The sequence below is a fragment of the Syzygium oleosum genome, unplaced genomic scaffold (genome assembly GCF_021117445.2).
Source record: "Syzygium oleosum isolate NSW1041296 unplaced genomic scaffold, Sole_v2.1 Sole_v2.03, whole genome shotgun sequence".
NCBI classification, from domain to species: domain Eukaryota; kingdom Viridiplantae; phylum Streptophyta; class Magnoliopsida; order Myrtales; family Myrtaceae; genus Syzygium; species Syzygium oleosum.
The window spans coordinates 2,670,429-2,698,242 of NW_026607487.1; the positions used below are offsets into that span (position 1 = coordinate 2,670,429).

General features: G+C 44.1%; 2 protein-coding genes and 1 pseudogene across 3 annotated transcripts in view; 2 read left to right on the forward strand and 1 right to left on the reverse strand.

The window, feature by feature from the left end:
- LOC115662822 (disease resistance protein RPV1-like) overlaps positions 1 to 27,814 on the forward strand; it is a 207,020-nt gene that overhangs the window by 128,803 nt on the left and 50,403 nt on the right. The window lies entirely within an intron of this gene.
- LOC115662566 (disease resistance protein RPV1-like) overlaps positions 1 to 27,814 on the forward strand; it is a 242,019-nt gene that overhangs the window by 25,248 nt on the left and 188,957 nt on the right. The window lies entirely within an intron of this gene.
- Positions 211 to 27,703, reverse strand: LOC115667822 (uncharacterized; annotated as a pseudogene).

Below are 27,814 nucleotides of genomic sequence, written 5' to 3' on the forward strand. Positions count from 1 at the left end.
GGCTGCTCGTTTTGGTGAATGACTCACCAATACTATTTAGCTCAAGTCGAGTATATACACTCTTATCCAAGGAAATTCAAGAGTAACTTCGTGTTGGGGAACCGTGGGAAACCAGAACTCAAAAGCATAGAGTGTGGCTGTGGTCAAAGCCCGACCAAGGAGCTTTCTGAAGCACCAAAATTTTGTTAAGAAAAAGCGACCCAGCACAAGAAGACGGAACTTAAGCTCTCATTGGCAATGAATTTTTCCCATATGCACATCAGAATTGTTAATTGGATCACCAAGTAATGATGTCTAGTCTTTATATGCAAAAGCCATTTACATAAGAAAAACCGCCGCCGACAGCAATAGCTCTGGGAGTTCATGAATTGATTGTCAAGCTAGTCAATCTCCACTCTGCATTTTGTTCTATTCTGAACATTCTTTTTGGTCGTCTTAGCATTATCCATGCGCAAAATCTGCAAAAACTGTTGATGGTCAAACAAATTGCACAAAAGTTAAAAAGAATATCATACTTTTCACTTCAGCTTTTCTTATATGAGAGTTAAGGAAACTAATGGGTACTATTCACTTACTATAGAAGACTTCCATTCGATCTTGTCATTACCATCCGCAGTAGCTTGCTGAGATTGGTCCTGTATATGATGAAATATGTGCACAAGAACAGCAGCATCAAGAGCGGCATATTCCAGCTGCAAACATTGCAATTGGTCAGGTTAAATCAAAGGACTTCTGCCCTAATCATATTTCAGGAAACATCAATGGTTACTTTTCTCTGCACTGTGTTTGCTCCTTAATATACGTTTATGGTTCTTTCCCTATCTTGGGGTTGAAAGTGGGGATGGTGTTTGTAAAAAAATAAGGAATATTCTACTTTTCTTGCATGTATTTTCACACTTTTTCCAATCAAGTCCTCGTACTTTTATTTGTTGAATTAAGTCCTACTTTCACAAATTTTGGAATCAAAGCCCTCTGACATCAAATCCGATTAGTCTAGCCGACGTGACTGTTGAACGACGTTGTGCTATAACGGGGATAAAATTTTTCTGTCGATGTGGTGTCCACATTGACTAACTTTAATCCACATCATACTTAGACATTGTGTACGGTGTCTAATTCTCTTCACACATGTCAAATTGGGAATCAGCATATTAACATCATACTTTGGCGTATCCGCTGCTCACGTTTGCTAAAATTTGGTGTCAGAGGGGCTTGATTAAAAAATTAAAAGTAGGACTCGATAAGATAAATTAAAAATACAAGAACTTGTTTACATAAAGCACGAAAGTACAGAGACGAAAAAATAAATTTTTCCTAAAATGTATCAGCAGTTACGTTCTTTTAAATAGACACCACAAGAATATTTGTTGCACTAAAGATCTCGAGAAATCGCTTAAGCAAATGCCAAAAATAATGTCTGCTGACCCTACACTCTTGATATTTCAGAGCATTAAGATTTACACGGAAGTGTCCGCAGATTGACATCATTCTTACAGATGCATTCCGCACAATAGTATGCTATCCCAACCATTTGAGTTCTGACATTAAATTGTGTGATTCTTCCTGTAATTTCCATTCTGAGGCAATAATATTAAAAAAACGAAAAGAAAATGTAAAATAACCTGATTTTGACTCAAAGGTCGTTGCTCCCAGTCGCTATTCCTTCTTGTCTTGTTCAAACCGGCACCAAGTATTTCCTAGTTACAGCCAAGAAATAAAGGTAAAGCTAATTAATTCAGAGCTAAAGGTGATCTCAAAGGCATGCATCAGGATCCCAACATGAGTTCTGAGCATGAAGAAATCATGTTCCTCCCTTTTCACCGCTGTCGGTAAGCAAGACAGCAATACTAGATATGAGACGCAAGTCCATTTTACCTCAGCAAGCCCCGAGAGACCACCACTGGATTCTTTAAATACATTCTGAATGTCCAACAGCATTTCAAAATGGTTAAAACACCCCAGTGTTTCATAGGAGCTGGTGAGTTGCTTCATATCACATTGAAAATTGTAGCCTGCATAGAGCAGGAACATCAGGAAATTTTGTGGAAAGCTATTCACTTCAGCAAAACAAGCACACTGAAACAACCAATGCCAGTCACCCTTAGTCATATTGGTACCAAACATGCACAAATAATTATTCCTTGTTCAAACTCTTGCTGCCCCGATGTATGTCTGGCACCAGAAATTCCAAATTCTTATGTCAGTACAATGATTTTTCTTTCCCTAGATTAGTAGACACAAATTCGTGATACCAAATAAAGGCTGATGTTTGGACCAAGAAGCAAAGGAGAGAATACAATTACGCTAAATAATTTCTCATACCAAGCTTTAGAATACTTGGAGACTGTAAAATACGACTCAGGCAGTTATCCAAAATATGTGGCATATCCCCTGACAATTTTATGAGATCAAAGATGAAAATCCTTCTGCTGGAAGCAATCTGCATGATGGACACCTGAAAATCAAAATAAACATCAGACTTAATTGATTTCTGACATTAATGGATGACCTTTTTAGATATTCGTGCCGACAGGTCAGAGTGGAACCAGCCAATCGCAAAGGTGACAACAAGTCATGACCACTGATACAAAGTCATCAACCTGAGACTTGACGGTGCCTTGATCTTCTCCACCAAATTGCAGCTACAACTTGCTCAACCAAAACCTCTGAATCACCTCAGCAGAGCAAGCAGCTGCTGTAATTTGGCTTAAAAGACCAAGTCACTGCTTAGAGCCAAATTACAAACGACGTGGTCCAATCATAGATAGAGAGAGACAGAGAGACAAGGACAGGGACAGGGACAGGGAGAAAGAGAGAGACAGAGCTAAGTCAACAGCAGTAGGGACATTGATTGCTGAGACTAGCCATGCCAATGGCAACCACATATAAGATGGTGAGAAGTGGTGACAAAACCACCTTCTTCTTGTATTGCCACCTCCTCTCTGTAGTCCTATACGATCTACATCTGCCTTTATCTGATTTGATCTAATCTGATAGTGGTCACCAAATGTCAAATCAAATATAGATACTGTCTACCATTTTACATGGATCTTCCACATGCAACCTTCAAAAAGGTCCTACTTCTGGCCAAGCATATCCCTCATCAAATTTCCCAAAAGGATGCGCACTATATAACAAGTAAAGCACATCTGAAATCATCTTAAAACTTTTGTTCTCAGCATGCCATTGTTAAATATCATGCTTCATAGTTGTTTTCATGGCCGTTGAAATATACAAAAGATAGTGGCGATCACCAAAAGCTTGATGATAACTCTTGATCGTTAAATCATTTAATTTCTTTTATGGCAACAATGAATTTGTTTGGAACAAGAAGGCACAAAGAAAAATTTCAGCGAGTATATAACACCTCCAAGAGATTATGCATAGAAAGATGAGGTCAAACAGGACCTAGCAATTACCTTGTTAGGCTTGCTGCCCTTTACATAATTGGGTTTCCATTCACAGTCCACACCAACAACTTTAGATTCTTCAATATAGCATGTTGCTGTATGCAAACTATCCACTCGATCAACCAAAAAAACATCTTCAACACCCAGTTCTTTGAGGCACAAATAGTGCTTACGATGCACAAGAGTTGCATCAAATTCTAAACAAGCCAACGGTTATAAATTAGAATTTTAGAAAAAAAGAATGCAACATTACTACGAAAATCCTACTACGATACTCCATAACATGAGATCACCAAGGACTAAATATCTAGGCATAGCGTACTTACACCATACTGATGATAGTGCAACGGAATACAGGTTTATCGGAGAAGTTCAATACCCAACACATACGAAGGTCCACCAAAAACTTTTCAAGGTCAACATAACATGGCAAGCAATTGATTCTAGATCATCAGGCACAAGCAGAACTATTCTTTTCCTCAATCATGGAGAACTAGAGACCTAATTGCAGATGCAACTGTCAGTTTCAAGATATCAAATAATTAAGCAAATTTTCGATACATAATGACTTCAGCACTTCCCCAGATACAACTCAAACCAAGATTTACAAGTTATAGTAATTAGAGAACGTCAACATCCATTCGGTAAACCGAATAACAATATACTGGCCATAAGAATCCCAATCAGTTTGCCACATTCTCTGACAAAATCCAAGTAATATACTGATAAATATATGCACATGAGAAGGCACATTCAAACAAAGATAGCCATCTACGCTGACCAACGCAATTGCCCTATACTTAACTCACTAGACAAGCATGCCAACACCTCGTCAACTGTACCAATAGAATCTTATGTGTACCTTATGCAAACAAAGCAGGAAGAATCCTCGTCTAAGGTTCCCAGTAACCTACTTGAGGCGTCTAGTTGGATTCTAGTAGCACAATAGAGGTTCCAATCACAGCAGTGACCGACAAAAAGTTAACTGTTTCAACAAAACTAGTGCAACAACATAGTTTTCTAAACTTATAGGTTGGAGAAGAGAAGTTACAGCAATATGTTATCCTAATATATTGGCGAACAAAATGGAAGTTGGCACACCTTTGGGTTTTGGAAAACCTTGAAGAGAGTATCGATCACACAATTCATCAACTTTTTCCGAGTAACCAGCTTCCATTGCCAAATAGACCTTTAAAGTGGAAGATTAAAATCTTAATAGAATGAACAAAAGCACACAAAGTCTCCCTTCTTTATATGTCTAGAAGAACGACAACTACAAGCTGGTAATTTGTTATTCCGAACTTAAACACCACCTTTGAGAAAAAAGCAAAGGAAAGGAGGAAAATAACAACAGTAAAAGGACAAATGTTCATCACAAAGGAGGAGGTGGCACCACAGGAATTTCTTGCTCAAGCCACAAGGTGTCATTTATGTACACAGCTCAAATGCTCTAGTTACATCAGAAGACATACTTATGACTATAAACTTAATCACATTTCTCTATAAAAGAACCAAGAACCATTAAACATTGCACCGAAGTCCAATAGCAGGAGATAAAACGTGTGATTACTGAAAAGGTTCTGCCAAAACCCCTTCCTGAGAATAACAGGACTGATAAAACTATTTGAGGAACCCCTGTAGAAGGCCAAACGGTCAACCTCAAAAGATTGATACAAATCTACTAAGGTTGCAACTTAAAAGCATGCAAATTCAAGTTCATCTAAAGAAAGATGCCACGGTTGGAACAAAGCATTTTAGACTAATACCAGGTATTCGATGAGCTGTTTGTCGCCCTTTGCCTTTGACTCAGCAACATCCCAGCATCCTTTTTCTGCTAGCTGCTTCATTGAACTACAAAAGAATAAATTAGTCTTGCTGTTCTCGATACAATGGTGCATTAATTCCGTGCACTATCAGCAACATAATAAATAAATCTGTAGCAAAAGTTACTTCCAAACAATTTTAACAGCGAAGAAGTACCTTTCTTTACATTGATGATATACATCACCAAATTCTTGCCGGAGATTGTTTTTCTTTATTGTCACATAAGCATACTTCAGCATTTTCCTGTCAAAATATTCCTGGACAAGTACACATAACATTGGCTTGCCCATAAATGTGGCCCACTTCTCTGCAGCCTGAATTCTTTCTTTTCCATCATAGCAAGAAGGAAGGATTTCCCAGATTGGCGAATAGAAAAGTGCTCCAACATAGTGACTGCTGTCATATAGGACTGGGACTCTATCAACTTGAAAATATATTGCTCAAGAAATGCTAGTGCAGTCACTGGTCTAAAGTTAATGTTTGTAGCTTTAAGTTGGCATATGACATTCTCGAGGTTTGTCAGTCTCACGTCAAACACTTCTACTACCTTCAAAAGTATCCTCTCATCATGATTTACATATCCCTGAACCATATCAACAAATAAATGTGCAGCTAAGTCCTTTCCTTGCAAGGAGTCCGCAAGGTTAGCTTTCAGAAAACGACAGAGAGAAGATATTATCAAGTGACTGAATCCCTCACAGTGAATGTCAAATACGGGTAGTGCATAGAGACAGTGTATGACAAAAGTAGCGGGGCCAGGTCGGGGCCCATTATTTAATACTTGATGAACTTGATGTTGAAGTACCCCAAACTTTCTAGTTGCCTTCAAGGTACCTAAACATTGAAACAAAAGGCAATATGTCTAAGAAAGGAAGTCCAGATAGCCATAAACCAAGTGGATTCCAAGCATCTATGAAAAGACTTGAAGGATAGCAACATCCAGTAAATGACCAATTATTCCTCATCAAAAAGTGTAATGTTCTGTGCAGTGTGACAGCAGTTGTAAATACTGAGACGCACCATGTACTGCATGTGTGTTCTCTAATTGTTGAGATCTGAGGACTAATGTCTTACATGGCTCAAAGCTTCAGTTTGTTCTTAAAACAAAAGTAGCATCTAAAGAAGAGCCTCATCTTTGGAAGAGAAGTTAAAGAGAAAGTTGACGTATAACCAGAAGATGCAGGCAAGTCGATCATCCAATGCATGTAGCAGTCATTTCCTCACATATACTCATATGATGTGAACCATTAAGGGAAGCTGGAAAGTAAATGTGGCAAGAAACTTTTGAAGGGGAAAGCATTGTTATACCAGAAGCATAACATTCTTTGATGAGGTACAAGAATACAATTGGCGAAATGTGGGACAAATCAGACAGAGAGTGAAGACATAGGGTCCACGATTCACGAGTTTCCTCTTCCGGCTGTTGGACAATTTTATCGTCCCATCCCATGGAAGTAGAACTGTCCCACAAAGAATAAAAACATTAGTTTAGAGATGACAAGCATCATAAAGAATCCTGTTTATCATCCATACAGAATGACAAAGCAGCCAGAACCAAAAATGACATGCTCCAAGTACTCTCAGAAAGATTCAACAAAAAAAGTTGCTCCCAATTCTCCAAAAAAAGAAACTTCGTCTAAAGGCTCATTTCTAAGCACCAAGACCAAAGAGCCAGAATTCAACCAAGTTAAAGAGAGAGAAAAGCGAAGAACCCAATTTAGCAATTGGATTGGATGTCCTCTTCGATTGAACCAAGGTGGGGAAGTGCAAGCAGGCTTTGAGGAACTTAGGCAGAACTAGGAGAAAAAGCTGTAAAACATGTCCAAGCTTAGGGCATATCAGAAATTACTTCTACATTTTTATTTTTGCTTAATCTAAATCTTGCAGCTCACCCACTTTAACTTTTTATAAATCCGAAACTCATGAAACTTTGACAGAACTCAAATGTCGACATGTAGATTCACATACAAATTTTTCATAATTCTATGAAATTTGAATAGTATTTCTCATTTTCGCGGGAAACCAAAAAAGTACTTTTTTTCTTTTAATTAGGTACAAACAAACATGCCCTTAAGAAGCCCGATTGAAGTTATCGTACTCATGCCATTATTTGGTTAAAACTAGCCAACCTATAGCGAGAACCGTGGAAAAAAAAAATCAGATGACCTCATGTGCTCGGGATCGCTGCACCAGATGACACGAAGAATAATCGACGGGAGTACACGAGCACAACAAATGTAACCCAATACCTTAAAACCGTAATGCTTCACAGTTCTCCTACACATGGTATGCAAAATGACCCTCTAAAAGTGCCCGGCTGCCAGCTAAAGAGGCACCCAGTACGCAAGCTAAACTCAGTCATCCTAAAGTGCTCAATAACAGTAAGTTAATTGAACTGGGAAGTACAGCAAAATCAACAAACTCAAACCAAACAGCCGCCACCATTCGCGCGCCACCCACTTTAAAAAGCCACACCCCACGAGAGCAAAAAAACACTCCAATCTCATCCCACCGCCTCAACATTCCCCGTAACTCCAATTCGGGCAAATCAGATCATACCCACTTTCCCCCACTATCTACCCAACGAACCCTTTCGATCATCGACGGAAAATAAACCTGAGAAACTGCGACGACCGAGTACAAGTCCAGGCGAACTCAACTCCGCAGCCTAAAAACGCAACCGAGCAACGAATTGCCCGTTCGACCGGTGTAGCAGCAAGAGGGACAAACGAGCAAACGATGCAGCGACCCGACGGACGAACAAGCGAGCCGTTACAGGAGGGAATGCGGATCGCCGGAGCCGGAAAATGGAGAGTGAGGGTCGTGATCGGCGAACTCCGAGTCGCCTTTGGCTTGGGCGGAAGCGGAGACGGGGGGTGAAGAAGAAACCCTAATCAACACTTTCGCATTAATCGAGCCGGTCTATGTTTTAATTTGCGAAGTCGAGCTGTCATCTTCGCCGACGTTAACTGGCTGAGGTAAATTTTTTGGAACTGGAGTTTGTGCGAATTGATCAAGTTCCAAAATTCCAGGTCAAAAAATGTAGCTTGAATTTCGCGTTACAGGAGAATAATGATCGGTCCGATCTCCTAGGTTTGGCCAGCTGATGACGTGGCATCTGACTGACTTCATAGATGAGAAAATCATCAAACGGCCCCAAATGGATTTGAAATTGACATGGGTAGAGGGCCTAACCCAACTGGACTATCTGCATATGCTATTAGTGGTTGAATAGCGCCTAAGCCGTAGGTGAGTTTGGGCCTTACCTTGATCATCGGCCACGAAAAGTCCCGCAAAGCCCCGAGCGCCAGACGTGTCAAAACGAGTCATAAGCCCATTTCTTAACACCGAGTTGTTATTTGAATCGATCGTATTCAGTAAATGGGTCATAAATAGATGTAAACATAATACACGTGTTAAATGAGTCATAAATGGATTTACAATTTACTTAAATTCAACCGACCTCCATGGCTCTCTCCTCATTCGCCTCTTGCATTCACTCGATCTCGCGTTCGCTTACTCCGCGCTCTCACCTTAGTTTGGATATGAGTTTTCCTATATGGGTCGGGTATGGGCCAAGTCGAGTATGGATTACTATATTTGCATTGCATGGAAACGGATTAAAATAAATCTATTTGGGTCAAACAATTTTTGAACTGATCCACTTGTTTGATGGGTCTACCGAGCGGTTCCACCTGAATCGAACAAAATATCGCATGATCTGTGCACCAGATAGAGGAAACTCATCTCAACCGCTGATCATATGGGCCGCAAAAATGGACCTATTTAATTAATGATCAAGATGATATTATCCGTAGGCCACGCAAAAAGCTTCTCCTCCAGACCTTCCATCGATCGAGTTTCCCTATATATTCCTCTTTTTGGCACGTATGGTTGCACAACCGATGCATTCAAAGCTTTACTTGAAGGGTTCAGGCAGGATTGGCTCAATTGATCTCGAAACAATTTCTTATTTTAGCTTGACTTTGTTTTTTGGTCAGAATAGCTTCTCTTTTTGGGTTTGAAAGGCCCTACCGATTCAAACTTCCATGTTTGAAGGGACGGCGCAAGCGCCGCAGTAGGAATTCAAGTCAATCCGTAAATTCTGCAGATGTTTCCTCCTGTCTTCTTAGTCTCCTGAAGCTTTTCTTGCTTGCTTCTCTACGTAAAGAAAGTTCAGAGGATGGCCGACACGAACCAACCCAAATCATATGCAAGTCGTGTATGGTTTTGCATGCTCTTATGCACATTGGCTGCGATATATAAATCTAGAAATTCGACAAAAATATTTATGGTTGCATCCTTTATATTGACCAAAGTTATTTGATCATTTACTGATAAAAAAGGAGGTTATTTTGAGTAGGTTTTTCGGTTGGACTAATTGGAATAGGGAATTTTATTCAAAGTGACAGTGCATGGTGTGACATCCCGAATTTCGGCCCATTTTTGGGATTTATAAAACGCGTAATTTGTCGGTGTGCTTATAGTAAAATCTCGCCCGGGAACTGATCACTCCCGGTTATCATTTTAAATTAGAGATTTCGCTAGAATCGCACTCGATCAAATTTGGCCATTATTTAGATCCCGAACTTGGCAGTCGATTTTCGGGAGTTTCAGGACGAAATAAATTGGACGGTGTCAATATTACCGTAACCAGCGTTGAGATTGTCAGGAATAATGGAAAAAGGGGAGTTTTTGACCGGGTGCGAATTTGGACTAGTAGACCTCCCTCGCTATAGTTTGATTTAATTAATTTGACCTTTATCCCTTATTATATTCGAGGTTTATTTTGGACCGTCGGAACGTTGTCGGTTTTAATTATGGGCCGTTGAATTGCATTATTTATTTGATTGAACACATTTAAATTTATCCCCCCTCTCTCTCTCCCTATCTGCCGCGCCGAACACCCCTGCCCGCACGTTTCCCTCTCCCCTGCGTGCGCCTGCCCTCTCTCTCTCTCTCTCTCTCTCTCTCTCTCTCTCTCTCTCTCTCTCTCTCTCTCTCTCTCTCTCTCCTCTGCGCGCCCCACTTACCGCGCACGTTTCCCCCCTGCTTGCGTCCCATCTGCCCATGCCCATGCAGACCAACCCCCCTGACCCTCTCTCTCTCCTCTCTCATTCTTTCTCTTTTCTTTTCCTTCTTTCTTCTTCCGTTTTCTCCTTCTTCCTTCTTCGTCTTCGGCCCGACTGGTTCCATTCCTGCTTCTGCTCGCCGACTGCAACCACCGCCGGTCGCCCCGTCACCTGGTCACTCTCCCCTCCCCCAACTCCCGTCCAACGCAGCTCCTCCCCGTCGCCGCAGCTGCCGCGTCACTCGGCAGCTCCGCCCGGCGCTGCCTTTCCCCCTCCCGAGCGCGCAAGCTCGGCTCGCCGCCGCGTACGACGAGTCCCAGCCGTCGTCCAGTCGTCCGGCCAGCTTCCCAGCACCGCCACGACGCCTGAGTGTCGCTGTCGTCACCGCCGAGCGCCCCCCCCCCCAGTCACACCAAACGCCTCAGCCATCCTCTTCTTCTCCCGTTGGCTTTCCGACGTTCGCCGCCGTCGCTCGCCGCTCCAGCTCCGGCCACTGACGCCACCCGACCCCAGGCCAAGACCGCGCCAGTGCCGCTCCGTCGCCGCCGGTTCGCCCCTCCGCCTCAGCCCGATCTCTCTCTCTCTCTCTCTCTCTCTCTCTCATCCCGGCTGACCTCTCCCTGCTTGTTTCATTTTGCCGCCCACGTCATTGCCCGCAGTCGTAAGTCGCGCCAGCCAGCTGTCCCATTTGTCGCCGTCGTCGTCGCCCCGCCGCCACCGTTCCGGCCCTTGCCCGGCCCAGCCAGCCCGTGGCGATGGGCAGAAGCTCGTCGCCTGCAGCAAGCCGCGCGCCCGTCGCCGTCACCGCGCCCGTGCAGGGTCGCAGGCGCGTTGCCCATTCAGCCGGCAGAGTCGCCCGGGCGGCTCGCCCATCCGCTCGCTCGTGCTGCGCCCGGGCACGCCGCACGTCCGTCAGCCCGCCCAGCGCCCAGGCACGCTCGATAAACCATTGTGCCCACTTTGGCCGGCAGTGCTCCCGTTGGCTAGCTGCTGCCCGCGCTTTAGTTTAAACCTTGTTCACCCGGGCCATTTTGGGCGGCAGCCGACTTTTCCCGGGCCAAAACCTAGTAAGTGACTTCCTAAACCCTACCTAGTACTTTGGGTATTTTTAGACTTGTTTAGGGTGAAATTTAGTACCGGCTTAGGACTTTAATTAGGAGTGGGCTAATTAGACTGATTGTGCTTAATTGGTGAATTATTGTGGCGATAATTGTGCGGCTGATTTAGTGATTGACTGAGGTAAATAGCATGACTGAATTGTCGTGGCGCTTGTGGGTGAATTGGAATCAATTGAATGTGTTGACTTGAATGTCGGGTCGGTGGGCCGATGTGGGGAGCATGAATTGAGTTGACTGATGTGGCGTGCTAGATTGACATTGGTGAAAGGGTGGTGATTGAAATTGATTTATATGACTAAGAGCATGGTGAATTTTGTATTGCGGTGCCTGTGCATGAGAAAAGCCCGGATCGATCGGAGGGCTGAGCCTGAGGCGTGTTTACGCAGGCTGTGTAAGGTGAGCTAGACTCGAGGCGTAGGTTACGCGGGTCATTGGAAAGGGAAAATGTCCCGAGGCGTGGTTACGGGGACGAAGCCCGCCTTGATCCGGTGGCCGACCCGAGGCAGTAGGCGCATGGATCGTGGAAAGTGTGAAATGTCCAAAGTGAGGGGACGGAGCCCGGCTTGATCTCGGTGGTCGACCCGAGGCGCAGATAGCGCGGGTCGTGGGAAAGTGTGAAATGTCCAGTGAGGGACGGAGCCCGGCTTGATCTGAGGGCTGACCTGAGGCGCAGTAGCGCGGGTCGTGAGAATGGGCCTGAGGCGCAGTGGCGCGGGCAGTGTGAAAGGACCTGGGAGGTCGTGAGAAAGTTGGCTGGACCACGCATGTTGCATAGTATTTGATTATGAGGTGAATACTGCTAGGCATGGTATGGGACGTGCCCAAGTAGTTTTACCTTATAATCGAGACACGCGCGAGTGTTATTGTATGATGCATGGGAAATTTCCTTGTGTGATCTGAATATGAGCTCTGCTGGATGCACTAATGTGATTTGACTAATGTACAGTGTGGGCATGTGATTGGATGGCGAGGTAAGTCCATTGATGTGAATTATATATAAGTTATTGGTTAGATTGCACGCTACAACTTGTCTGGGTACGCATTGGCCTATGTGGGGTATAGGGGGTTGCTTATTGAGACTCGTTCTCACGGTTATTATATAACCATTTTCAGATCTGCGACCGTGATTGATTGGAGACGCCACCATGGTATCTCGGGGATGGAGGACGGGTCAAGTTACCCCATATTTTGTGTGCCCCTCTTTTGTATAGCGAAGTAGGATACCCCACCACTATTCCCTTTTGATGTTGTGTATTTGGAATTATTATTTTGTGCTATCCCTTTGTCATATTTTATTGTCTGGGTTGTTTTAAATTCGCTTCCGCTTGCCTTTATCGTTGGGTGTTTCGTTTGGGTCGGCGACGCGTCCTGGGACGTCGCGTTCAATACGACCGCTGAAGGGGTGTCGCGAGCCGTTGGGGTTCGGGGCGTGACATCCCTGTTGATTTGGTATCAGAGCAAGGTTAGCTCGAACCAAGATGGTCGAAACTGGAGTGATAAGGAGCGATGACTTTGGGGTAGTCAGTTAAGGAGTCTTGTGTGCCATGCGTACCCCAGACCGTGTGATTGTGATTGCTGAGTGATTATATGCAATGACATGTGAAATGCAGGTGCGTCGGGACTTGAGGTAAGTGCACGAACTTTGTTTGTTGTGATTGGGTGTTGTTGGTGATTGGCTGCCTGCTTAGTGAATTATTGTTGTGATTCACTGCCTAGGGCTTTAGACTGGTATAGTTGGCCTAGGTCTTTAATTCCCGAGGGGAATTATAGCAGGTAAGTGAGTGGTGTGACCCTGTGAGTTTGAGAGTCGAGGTCGAGGTCGAGGTCGAGGTTGAGGTCAAGGTCAAGGTCATGTAGGTCCGCAAGCTGGAGTTGCAGAGGATCCCAGAGTGGATGGAATTCTGAGGGTACTCGAAGAAGTTGGAATTTTAATGGGAATGATGGGAATCAAGGTCAAGGGCAAGTTAATGCAGTCAGACAGATGCAATAACTGGTTGAGCAATTTTTGAAATTGAAACCTCCGATGTTTGATGGGAAAAGTGACCTCGAGGCTACATCACTTTGGATATAAGAGTTGGAAAAAGGCTTTGAAGTATTGGGATGCTTTGGTCGAGGCTTTCAATGGAAAGTACTTTTCGGAGAATGCGCGAGAACAGAAAAAGACAGAGTTTCCTCGGCTTCGCTAAAATCGGATGTCAGTCGATCAGGTCGAGTTTGTAAGGTTGTCTAAGTACGCACCAAGGATGGTCAATGACCATGTGGATACGACAAGGAGGTTCCGGGATGGATTGAAATCGGAACTCCGCAGTCAGTCAGTACTCTTGAGTCTCAAGGGATTACAATAAGTTGTATGAGAGGGCTCGATGGTTGAAATGGATATGAGTGAAAGAGTGCTGCCGCACGGATCGCGATGCTTGACTAGTTAGGGACAATAGGAACTTGGGAGGAAGTCTATGACAGAGAATATGAGACTTGTCCCTCCGGTAAGGAAGAACTTTGGAAAGCCGAACTACTACTCCAATGCCGCATGTCGGTCTTATGGAAAGAGGCATAGGAATGGCCATTGCCAAGGTAGAAGTGGAGCATGTTGTGGATGTGGACAGTAAGGTCACCAAGTGAGAAGTTGTTGAACCGACAGGTTAGGTCACTAATGCAATCGCAGCGACCGCAGGTAGGATATTAGGCGAGAGCTGCCCCGCAGATTAATCAGAATCGGCTAAGAACGTAAGGAAAAGTATATGTTATGACTGAGAAGGAAACGAAGGATGCACCTTGAAAGTCTAGATGCATTATGAGATGATATTGGGTGCAATAGGAGATGGTTTTGAAATTATCGCTTGAGTGGTCATGTAAGACTTATATTCAATTTTATGGTAAATAGGCGCAATCGGTTTAATGATTTATGGATTACTGATGACATTTTGGACGGGTTTGGAAGGATGAGTTATTGCTTGGAAATTTCGGATTTTGTAAAGAATGTGAGTGATTTGCCTTGGGAGATCGCTGGATTGAAATTGGATGGATTGAGCTTTGTCATGAGCTGTAGAAAGATAACTATCTTGTGGTTAACTCGTTGGTTAAAAAGCCGAGGCTAGAAGACATAGCCGTCGTGTGCAACTTTCCCGATGTCTTTCCTCAGGAATTGTCGGGACTGCCCCCTGATAGAGAAGTGGAGTTCGTGATTGAGTTAGCCCCAGGGACAGAACTAATCTCGAAGGCACCTTATAGGATGTCGCTATCGAAATTGAAAGAATTAAAAGTTCAAATGCAAGAGTTATTGGATAAAGGCTTCATTCGCCCCAGTGCGTCTCCATAGGGAGCGCCAGTGTTATTCATAAGGAAATAGGATGGATTATTGAGGTTGTGCATTGACTACATACAACTGAACCAGGTGACCATTAAGAATAAGTACCCATTGCCAAGGATAGATGACTTATTTGATCAGTTACAAGGGACGTTAGTGTTTTCTAAGATCGATCTGAGGACTGGCTATCACCAATTAAGGATTAAGAAGGAGGACGTGCCAAAGTCGGCATTTAGGATGAGGTATGGACACTATGAGTTTACGGTGATGCCGTTTGGACTGACGAACGCCCCTGCAGCCTTTGTGGATTTAATGAATCGGGTGTTCAAAGAATTCTTAGATCAGTTCGTCATTGTCTTCATAGACGACATCTTGGTGTATTCAAAGAGTCCCGAGGAACATGAGGCACACTTGGAAAAGGTTCTAAGGACGTTAAGAGAGCATGCACTGTATGCTAAGTTTAGCAAGTGCGAATTTTGGCTAAGTCGAGTTGCATTTCTTGGAAATATAATTTCCGGAGAAGGAATCTCCGTGGATCCGGCAAAGATTGAGGCAGTAATGGATTGGCCGAGACCGACGACAGTTACTGAGGTTCGGAGTTTCTTAGGACTGGCAGGGTATTATCGGCGATTTGTAAAGATTCTCAGCGATAGCCACTCTACTGACGAAGTTGCTTAAGAAGGAAACGAAGTTTGAATGGATGGAAAAGTGCGAAGAGAGTTTTCGAGAATTGAAGCAGAGATTGACGACGGCGCCAGTGTTGACGATTCCTTCAGGACCGGGCGGGTATGAGATCTATAGCGATGCTTCGCTCAAAGGATTGGGATGTGTGCTAATGCAACATGGAATGGTGGTTGCTTATGCATCGAGACAGTTAAGACCTCATGAGATGAACTACCCGACCCACGACTTGGAACTAGCAGCAATTATTTTCGCGCTTAAGATTTGGAGGCACTACTTATGTGGAGAAAGGTTCTAGATCTACACGGACCATCAGGGCCTCAAGTATTTGTTTTCGCAGAAAGAATTGAATATGAGGCAGAGGCGTTGGATGGAGCTGTTGAAGAACTATGATTGTGACATATTGTATCATCCCGGTAAAACCAACCGGGTAGCGGATGCCTTAAGTTGGAAATCGAGCATCGCGCATTTGTTGGTTAAAGAGTGGATTTTATTGAAAGGAGCGCGGGACTCAGAATTCAAGTTCGAGGTAAGACACCTCTCTAGTCTGATGGCGACATTAAGGATTGAGCCGGAAGTGCAAGCCAAGATCAAGACGTTGCAGTCTACGGACCTTGAAATTCAAAAAATCGTGAGTATGGATAACACTAAGAGGAAACCGGACTTCCGAGTGTCTGAAGATGGAATTCTCAAATTTCGAGGACGTTTGTGTGTGCCCGATGATTTGGAGCTTAAGGAAGAGATTTTGTCGGAGGCTCATAGGAGCAATTACAGTATCCACCCGGGCAGCACTAAGATGTACCAGAACCTTCGTCAACACTATTGGTGGAATGGAATGAAAGTAGACGTAGCCAAGTATGTGGCCAAGTGTTTGACGTGCCAACAAGTGAAGGCACAACATTGTAAGCCTGGTGGAATGTTGCAACCGTTGGAAATCCCAGAATGGAAATGGGAACCTATCACAATGGATTTTGTAACGGGACTGCCAAGAAGCCAGAGGGGACATGATTCTATTTGGGTGATAGTAGATAGATTGACTAAGTCAGCGCACTTCCTGGCGGTGCGAAAGGACTTCGAGCTAGAAAGGCTGGCAGAGTTATATGTGCGACAGGTTGTTCATCTTCATGGAGTACCGGTATCAATCACTTTGGGCCGTGATCCCCGGTTTACTGTGAATCTTTGGAAAAGTCTGCAATTGGCCATGGGGACTAAGTTACAATTCAGCACGGCCCATCATCCGCAGACGGATGGCCAGTCTGAGAGGACTATTCAAACTTTGGAGGACATGCTGAAAGAGTGTGAGTTAGATTTTCAGGGCAAGTGGGAAGAATAGTTACATTTGGTGGAATTTATCTACAACAACAGTTTTCAGCAGAGTATCGGGATGGCACCGTTTGAGGCACTATATGGCAGGGCGTACAGAACACCATTGTGTTGGGTTGAAGTGGGGGAAAGAAGTATAACGGGTCCAGAGTTAGTTCAGCAATCGGTGAAAACAGTAAAGGCTATCCGGGAAAGGTTGAGAACAGCCCAGAGTCGTCAGAAAAGTTAAGCAGACCGAAGGCGTAGGTCGTTAGAGTTTCAGATTGGCGACCATGTATTTCTTAAGATCTCGCTAATGAGGGGACTATCTCGGTTTGGCAAGAAAGGGAAACTAAGTCCAAGGTATATAGGCCTGTTCGAGATTTTGGAAAGGATTGGGACGTTGGCCTACCGTCTCGCCTTGCCGCCGAATTTGTCGCAAGTTCATAACGTCTCCCACGTGTCGATGTTGAGGAAGTACGAACCGGATCCGACCCACGTGCTGAAACATGTGGTAATAGACGTGGACGACATGGTGTCGTACGTGGAGAAGCCAGTTCGGATCGAAGACAGGAAGGAACAGGTTTTGAGGAGCAAGACGATTCCGTTGGTTAAAGTTATCTGGGAACATCACGGGACGGAAGGTGCCACATGGGAAAGCGAGGAGGCGATGCGACAACGGTATCCCCAATTGTTTGAGTAGTCGGGTTTGGATTGTAAATTTCGAGGACGAAATTTTTGTAAGGGGGGAAGAGTTGTGGCATCCCGAATTTCGGCCCATTTTTGGGATTTATAAAACGCGTAATTTGTCGGTGTGCTTATAGTAAAATCTCGCCCGGGAACTGATCACTCCCGGTTATCATTTTAAATTAGAGATTTCGCTAGAATTGCACTCGATCAAATCTGGCCGTTATTTAGACCCCGAACTTGGCAGTCGATTTTCGGGAGTTTCAGGACGAAATAAATTGGACGGTGTCAATATTACCGTAACCAGCGTTGAGATTGTCAGGAATAATGGAAAAAGGGGAGTTTTTGACCGGGTGCGAATTTGGACTAGTAGACCTCCCTCGCTATAGTTTGATTTAATTAATTTGACCTTTGTCCCTTATTATATTCGAGGTTTATTTTGGACTGTCGGAACGTTGTCGGTTTTAATTATGGGCCGTTGAATTGCATTATTTATTTGATTGAACACAATTAAATTTATCCCCCCTCTCTCTCTCCCTATCTGCCGCGCCGAACACCCCTGCCCGCACGTTTCCCTCTCCCCTCGTGCGCCTGCCCTCTCCCCCTCTCTCTCTCTCTCTCTCTCTCTCTCTCTCTCTCTCTCTCTCTCTCTCTCTCTCTCCTCTGCGCGCCCCACTTACCGCGCACGTTTCCCCCGCTTGCGCCCCATCCGCCCATGCCCATGCGAGCACCAACCCCCCGACGCTCTCTCTCTCCTCTCTCATTCTTTCTCTTTTCTTTTCCTTCTTTCTTCTTCCGTTTTTCTCCTTCTTCCTTCTTCGTCTTCGCCCGACCGGGTTCCATTCCCGCTTCGCTCGCCGATCGCAACCACCGCCGGTCGCCGTCACACCGGTCACTCTCCTCCCCCGACTCCCCGGCCCACCGCAGCTCTCCCGTCGCCGCGTTTGCCGCCAGCTCGCCGGCACTCCGCCGGCGCCCTTTTCCCTCCCGAGCGCGCAAGCTCGGGCTCGCCGCCGCGCACGGCGAGTCCTGGCCGGCCCGTCCGGTCGCCCGGCTAGCCTTCCTGGGCCGCCCCCGACGCCCGGGAGTGTCGCTGTCTGCCACCGCTGAGCGCCTCCCCACAGCACCAAACGCCTCGCCCATCCCTCTTCTTCTCCCCGTTGGCTTCCGACGTTCGTCGCCGCCCGCCGTCGCTCCAGCTCGACGCCACCCGGCCCCGCCATGGCGCGCGCGTGCCGCTCCGTCGCCGGTTCGCCTCCGCCTCGCCCGATCTCTCTCTCTCTCTCTCTCTCTCTCTCTCTCTCTCTCTCTCTCTCTCTCTCTCTCTCTCTCTCTCTCACCCTCATCCTTGACCTCTCCGTCTTCACTTCGCTTGCCGCCACGCCATTGCCGCCTGTCGCCGTCGCCGCCACCGCTCGTCGCCGCTAGCCATGCCCTGTGCAAGTGGGCCGGCTCGTCGCCCACGCGACAAGCCGCGCGCCGCCGCCGTGCCCGTGCCCGTGTCCGTCGCCCAGCGCGTTGCCCATTCGGCCGGCCCGTCGCCCGGCGCTGTCGCCCATCCGCTCGCTCGTGCGCCCGGCACGCTCGCACGTTCGCTGCGCCCGCGCGCTGTGCACGCCGATCGGCCATTGTGCCCACTTTGCGCTCTGGCCAATAAGTCGCCATTCGCTCATGCGCCCGCGCCTAGTTCGGCACTGTTCACCCGGGCCATTTTGGGCCAGAGCCGACTTTTCCCGGGCCAAAACCTAGTAAGTGACTTCCTAAACCCTACCTAGTACTTTGGGTATTTTTAGACTTGTTTAGGGTGAAATTTAGTACCGGCTTAGGACTTTAATTAGGAGTGGGCTAATTAGACTGATTGTGCTTAATTGGTGAATTATTGTGGCGATAATTGTGCGGCTGATTTAGTGATTGACTGAGGTAAATAGCATGACTGCATTGTCGTGGCGCTTGTGGGTGAATTGGAATCAATTGAATGTGTTGACTTGAATGTCGGGTCGGTGGGCCGATGTGGGGAGCATGAATTGAGTTGACTGATGTGGCGTGCTAGATTGACATTGGTGAAAGGGTGGTGATTGAAATTGATTTATATGACTAAGAGCATGGTGAATTTTGTATTGCGGTGCATGTGCATGAGAAAAGCCCGGATCGATCGGAGGGTTGAGCCTGAGGCGTGTTTACGCGGGCTGTGTAAGGTGAGCTAGACCTGAGGCGTAGGTTACGCGGGTCATTGGAAAGGGAAAAATGTCCTGAGGCGTGGTTACGCGGGACGAAGCCCGGCTTGATCTGAGGGCTGACCTGAGGCGCAGTAGCGCGGGTCGTGGGAAAGTGTGAAATGTCCAGTGAGGGACGGAGCCCGGCTTGATCCGGAGGGGCGACCTGAAAGGCGATAGCGCGGGTCGTGGGAAAGTGTGAAATGTCCAGTGAGGGACGGAGTCCGGCTTGATCTCGGAGGTCGACGGGAGGCGCAGAGAGCGGGTCGTGGGAAAGTGTGAAATGTCCAAGTGAGGACGGAGCCCGGCTTGATCTAAGGGGGCGACTCGAGGCGCGAAGAGCGCGGGTCGTGAGAATGGGCCTGAGGCGCTTGATGGCGCGCGAGCAATGTGAAAGGACACAGGGAGGTCGTGAGAAAGTTGGCTGGACCACGCATGTTACATAGTGTTTGATTATGAGGTGAATACTGCTAGGCATGGTATGGGACGTGCCCAAGTAGTTTTACCTTATAATCGAGACACGCGCGAGTGTTATTGTATGATGCATGGGAAATTTCCTTGTGTGATCTCGAATATGAGCTCTTGGATGCACTAATGTGATTTGACTAATGTACAGTGTGGGCATGTGATTGGATGGCGAGGTAAGTCCATTGATGTGAATTATATATAAGTTATTGGTTAGATTGCACGTTACAACTTGTCTGGGTACGCATTGGCCTATGTGGGGGTATAGGGGGTTGCTTATTGAGACTCGTTCTCACGGTTATTATATAACCATTTTCAGATTTGCGACCGTAATTGATTGGAGACGCCACCATGGTATCTCGGGGATGGAGGACGGGTCAAGTTACCCCATATTTTGTGTGCCCCTCTTTTGTATAGCGAAGTAGGATACCCCACCACTATTCCCTTTTGATGTTGTGTATTTGGAATTATTATTTTGTGCTATCCCTTTGTCATATTTTATTGTCTGGGTTGTTTTAAATTCGCTTCCGCTTGCCTTTATCGTTGGGTGTTTCGTTTGGGTCGGCGACGTGTCCTGGGACGTCGCGTTCAATACGACCGCCGAAGGGGTGTCGCGAGCCGTTGGGTTTCGGGGCATGACACATGGTACTCAAAAACACATCGGATCATGCTTATATTACTATAAATAAGGCTCGCATATGTATTTTATCGTTTACATATGATTGCCCACAACTCTTTTATGTGCCTAAATGAGCATCTCTTTCTTTCTATGAGACCATTGTCATGACTTATCTCCTTCTCGCATGCTTGTTGGCTGTTGCAACGTTGTGATGAGGCTTGTTTTAGTAACTCATTATACTTAATAGATTACACTAGCTAGACGTGATGAATTACACCTCGATGTAGTCTAAAATAACGTATGAATGCCATGCAATTTTATAGGTTACGATACGTAAGTACTGCATATGTGCATGTGCGTCGCATGCATGTGAAAAAATTGATATTGGCGAGATTTGCAAGTTATTTTATAGTGAAATACTTATATAACTAATTAATGGGGACAGAAATTATGGGTTAAACTATTTTAAAGAAATTGTGTATGTGGATGTGTATAAATATCTCAAGATTTGAATTTTCTTTAGGAAGGTTTGTATAGGATAAAAAATTAAATTTTAATATTGAAACACGTAAAAGGATTATTAATATGCCCATTTGCCCATGAGTGCAATATTTATCACGCAAGTATATTGAGGAACTTTGAGCATGAAGGACAAAGGATTTGAAATCCCTAAAAGGTAAGAGGTCCTACTCCATTTTTGCGGTGGATTCACTTCCAATCTTCAAGAAGGAAAATCAATCAAGATTTGTGAACATACGCACTTACTTTACTATCATGTGAACTCTACTATTTGGTGCAAATTTTATCTGGTCAAACGAAAGGTCTCTTACAGTACTAAAGAAACAAAACTTAGAATTTGAAATGAGACTTTTCAACGTAACTTACTGCATAGACTATGATATTTTGTTGTTGTTTCCACATGATGAGCTTTTCGCCTTTCTGTGACATGGGTAGGATGTTAGTATTAGGTTATATCTGGTCAAATGAAATGTCTCTTGCGGTACCAAAGAAACAAGACTTTGAATTTGAAATGAGACTTTTCAGCGTAATTTACTGCATAGACTATGATATTTTGCAATTTCGCAATACTAACGTCCTACTCATGTCACGGAAAGACGAAAAACTCATAATGTGGAAACCACAGCAAATTCAGGGAAGAACCTTTCGTATTGTTAATGATAGCGTTATTTGGGCTGCGCCTTCCCTCTCCTTTCACTCGGGTCATTTTGCCCCTTTGCTTCAGTCCATTCTTGGACATTTATGTAGTGTAAAAACATAGAGGACATAAAAGACCACAAGTCACTGCTTAGAGCCAAATTACACACGACGTGGTCCAATCATAGAAAGAGAGAGACAGAGAGACAGGGACAGGGACAGGGAGACAGAGAGACAGAGCTAAGTCAACAGCAGTAGGGACATTGATTGGTGAGACTAGCCAAGTCAATAGCAACCACATATAAGATGGTGAGAAGAGGTGACAAAACCAACTTCTTCTTGTATTGCCACCTCCTCTCTGTAGTCCTATACGATCTACATCTGCCTTTATCTGATTTGATCTAATCCGATAGTGGTCACCAAATGTCAAATCAAATATAGATACTGTCTACCATTTCACATTGATCTTCCACATGCAACCTTCAAAAAGGTCCTACTTCTGGTCAAGCATATCCCTCATCAAATTTCCCAAAAGGATGTGCACTATATAACAAGTAAAGCACATCTGAAATCATCTTAAAACTTTTGTTCTCAGCATGCCATTGTTAAATATCATGCTTCATAATTGTTTTCATGGCCATTGAAATATACAAAAGATAGTGGCGATCACCAAAAGCTTGATGATAACTCTTGATCGTTAAACCATTTAATTTCTTTTATGGCAACAATGAATTTGTTTGGAACAAGAAGGCACAAAGACAATTTTCAGCGAGTATATAAAACCTCCAAGAGATTATGCATAAAAAGATAAGGTCAAACAGGACCTAGCAATTACCTTGTTAGGCTTGCTGCAGTTTACATAATTGGGTTTCCATTCACAGTCCACACCAACAACTTTAGATTCTTTAATATAGCATGTTGCTGTCTGCAAACTATCCACTCGATCAACCCAAAAAACATCTTCAACACCCAGTTCTTTGAGGCACAAATAGTGCTTACGATGCAGAAGAGTTGCATCAAATTCTAAACAAGCCAACAGTTATAAATTAGAATTTTAGAAAAAAAGAATGCAACATTACTACGAAAACCCTACTATGATACTCCATAACATGAGATCACCAAGGACTGAATATCTAGGCATAGCGTACTTACACCATACTGATGATAGTGCAACGGAATACAAGTTTACCGGAGAAGTTCAATACCCAACACATATGAAGGTCCACTAAAAACTTTTCAAGGTCAAAATAATATGGCAAGCAATTGATTCTAGATCATCAGGCACAAGCAGAACTATTCTTTTCCTCAATCATGGAGAACTAGAGACCTAATTGCAGATGCAACTGTCAGTTTCAAGATATCAAATAATTAAGCATATTTTCGATACATAATGACTTCAGCACTTCCCCAAATACAACTCAAACCAAGATTTACAAGTTATAGTAATTAGAGAACGTCAGTAGAACATCCATTCGGTAAACCGAATAACAATATACTGGCCATAAGAATCCCAATCAGTTTGCCACATTCTCTGACAAAATCTAAGCAATATACTGATAAAGATATGCACATGAGAAGGCATATTCAAACAAAGATAGCCATCTATGCTGACCAATGCAATTGCCCTATACTTAACTCACTAGACAAGCATGCCAACACCTCGTCAACTGTGCCAATAGAATCTTATGCATAGTCCAAGTACCTTATGCAAACAAAGCAGGAAGAATCCTGGTCTAAGGTTCCCAGTAACCTACTTGAGGCGTCTAGTTGGATTCTAGTAGCACAATAGAGGTTCCAATCACAGCAGCGACTGACAAAAATTTAACTGTTTCAACAAAACTAGTGCAACAACATAATTTTCTAAACTTATAGAGAAGATAAGTTACAGCAATATGTTATCCTAATATATTGGCGAACAAAATAGAAGTTGGCACACCTTTGGGTTTTGGAAAACCTTGAAGAGAGTATTGATCACACAATTCATCAACTTTTTCCGAGTAACCAGCTTCCATTGCCAAATAGACCTTTAAAGTGGAAGATTAAAATCTTAATAGAACGAACAAAAGCACACAAAGTCTCCCTTCTTTATATGTCTAGAAGAACGACAACTACAAGCTGGTAATTTGTTATTCCGAACTTAAACACCACCTTTGAGGAAAAAGCAAAGGAAAGGAGGAAAATAACAACAGTAAATGGACAAATGTTCATCACAAAGGAGGAGGTGGCACCACAGGAATTTCTTGCTCAAGCCACAAGGTGTCATTTATGTACGCAGCTCAAATGCTCTAGTTACATCAGAAGACATACTTATGACTATAAACTTAATCACATTTCTCTATAAAAGAACCAAGAACCATTAAACATTGCACCGAAGTCCAATAGCAGGAGATAAAACGTGTGATTACTGAAAAGGTTCTGCCAAAACCCCTTCCTGAGAATAACAGGACTGATAAAACTATTTGAGGAACCCCTGTAGAAGGCCAAACGGTCAACCTCAAAAGATTGATACAAATCTACTAAGGTTGCAACTTAAAAGCATGCAAATTCAAGTTCACCTAAAGAAAGATGCCACGGTTGGAACAAAGCATTTTAGACTAATACCAGGTATTCGATGAGCTGTTTGTCGCCCTTTGCCTTTGACTCGGCAAAATCCCAGCATCCTTTTTCTGCTAGCTGCTTCATTGAACTACAAAAGAATAAATTAGTCTCGCTGTTCTCGACACAATGGTGCATTAAGAAATTTGGACTTCCGTGCACTATCAGCAACATAATAAATAAATCTTTAGCAAAAGTTACTTCCAAACAATTTTAACAGCGAAGAAGTACCTTTCTTTACATTGATGATATACATCAGCAAATTCTTGCCGCAGATTGTTTTTCTTTATTGTCACATAAGCATACTTCAGCATTTTTCTGTCAACATATTCCTGGACAAGTACACATAACATTGGCTTGCCCATAAATGTGGCCCACTTCTCTGCAGCCCTGAATTCCTTCTTTTCCATCATAGCAAGAAGGAAGGATTTCCCAGAGTGGCGAATAGAAAAGTGCTCCAACAGCGTGACTGCTGTCATATAGGACTGGGACTCTATCAACTTGAAAATATATTGCTCAAGAAATGTTAGTGCAGTCACTGGTCTAAAGTTAAGGTTTGTAGCTTTAAGTTGGCATATAACATTCTCGAGGTTTGTCAGTCGCACGTCAAACACTTCTACTACCTTCACAAGTATCCTCTCATCATGATTTACATATCCCTGAACCATATCAACAAATAAATGCGCAGCTAAATCCTTAGCTTGCAAGGAGTCCGCAAGGTTAGCTTTCAGAAAACGACGGAGAGAAGATAATATCAAGTGACTGAATCCCTCACAGTGAATGTCAAATATGGGTAGTGCATAGAGACAGTGTATGACAAAAGTAGCTGGTCCAGGTCGGGGCCCATTATTTAATACTTGATGAACTTGATGTTGAAGTACCCCGAACTTTCTAGTTGCCTGCAAGGTACCTAAACATTGAAACAAAAGGTAATATGCCTAAGAAAGGAAGTCCAGATAGCCATAAACCAAGTGGATTCCAAGAATCTATGAAAAGACTTGAAGGATAGCAACATCCAGTAAATGACCAATTATTCCGCATCAAAAAGTGTAATGTTCTGTGCAGCGTGACAGCAGTCGTAAATACTGAGACGCACTATGTACTGCATGTGTGTCCTCTAATTGTTGAGATCTGAGGACTAATGTCTTACATGGCTCAAAGCTTCAGTTTGTTCTTAAAACAAAAGTAGCATCTAAAGAAGAGCCTCATCTTTGGAAGAGAAGTTAAAGAAAAAGTTGACGTATAACCAGAAGATGCAGGCAAGTCAATCATCCAATGCATGTAGCAGTCATTTCCTCACATATACTCATATGATGTGAACCATTAAGGGAAACTGGAAAGTAAACGTGGCAAGAGACTTTTGAAGGGGAAAGCATTGCTACACCAGAGGCATAACATTCTTTGATGAGGTACAAGAATACAATTGGCGAAATGCGGGATAAATCAGACAGAGAGTGAAGACAATAGGGTCCACAATTCACGAATTTCCTCTTCCGGCTATTTGACAATTTTATCGTCCCATCCCAAGGAAGTAGAACTGTCCCACAAAGGATAAAAACATGAGTTTAGAGATGACAAGCATCATAAAGAATCCTGTTTATCATCCATACAGAATGACAAAGCAGCCAGAACCAAAAATGACACTCTCCAAGTACTCTCAGAAACATTCAACAAAAAAAGTTGCTCTCAATTCTTCAAAAAAAGAAACTTCATCTAAAGGCTCATTTCTAAGCACCAAGACCAAAGAGCCAGAATTCAACCAAGTTAAAGAGAGAGAAAGGCGAAGAACCCAGTTTAGCAATTGGATTGGATGTTCTCTGCGATTGAACCAAGGTGGGAAGTGCAAGCAGGCTTTGAGGAACTTAGGCAGAACTGGGAGAAAAAGCCGTAAAACATGTCCAAGCTTAGGGCATGTCAGAAATTACTTCTACATTTTTATTTTTGCTAGATATAAATCTTGCAGCTCGCCCATTTTGACTTTTTATAAATTCGAAACTCATGAAACTTTCACAGAACTCAAATGTTGACACGTAGATTCACATACAACTTTTTCATAATTTTATGAAATTTTAATAGTATTTCGCATTTTGGCGGAAACCAAAAAAGTACTTTTTTTTTTCTTTTAATTAGGTACAAACAAACATGCCCTTACATTCTTTACCCAAAAAAAAAACAAACATGCCCTTACACCCGTCGTGACACTTTTGTGTTGCCTCAGGTACGCGGTTTTAGTGTTCGGCAACTCCTCTTGTAAATTGTGTGTTGAAAAGTTAATATACTGCTTACCTTACCAAAAAAAAAAAAAAACAAACATGCCCTTAAGAAGCCCGATTGAAGTTATCATACTCATGCCATTATTTGGTTGAAACTAGCCAACCTATAGCGAGAACCGTGGGAAAAAAAAAATCAGATTACCTCACGCGCTCGGGATCACTGCACCAGACGACACGAAGAATAATCGACGGGAGTACACGAGCACAACAAATGTAACCCAATACCTTAAAACCGTGACGCTTCACAGTTCTCCTATACATAGTATGCAAAATGCCCCTTTAAAAGTTCCCGGCTGCCAGCTAAAGAGGAACCCAATACGCAAGCTGAACTCAAGTCATCCTAAAGTGCTCAGTAACAGTAAGTTAATTGAACTGGGAAGTACAGCAAAATCAACAAACCCAAACCAAACAGCCGCCACCATTCTCGCGCCACCCACTTTAAAAAGCCACACCCCACGAGAGCAGAAAACACTCCAATCTCATCCCACCACCTCAACATTCCCCGTAACTCCAATTCGGGCAAATCAGATCATACCCACTTTCCTCCCCTATCTACCCAACGAAACCTTTCGATCATCGACGGAAAATAAACCTGAAAAACTGCGACGACCGAGTACAATCCAGGCGAACTCAACTCCGCAGCCTAAAAATGCAACCGACCAACAAATTGCTCGTTCGACCAGTGTAGCAGCAAGAGGAACAAACGAGCACATGATGCAGCAACCAAAGAGGATGAAACGGAAGCGGAAGAACAGCAGGCGAGCCGTTACCGGAGGGAATGCGGATCGCCGGAGCCGGAAAATGGAGAGCGAGGGTGGTGATCGGCGAACTCCGAGTCGCCTTTGGGCTTGGGCGGAAGCGGAGACGGTGGGGGGAGGAAGAAAACCCTAATCAACAAATGGCGGGGCAATTTGATGATGATGAGGGGAAGAACTCGGGGGCGGGCCCCACCGGATCTTTCCCAAAACGGCATATTTGCTCTTTAATCCCCCCCTTTTCTGGTCCCCTTTGCATATCTCTAATGCAATAATGAAGCCTAAGCGCACGCGTGGCGACCTTATCCGCTTCCAAATTCAATTTTTAGAGGTGGGTTAAC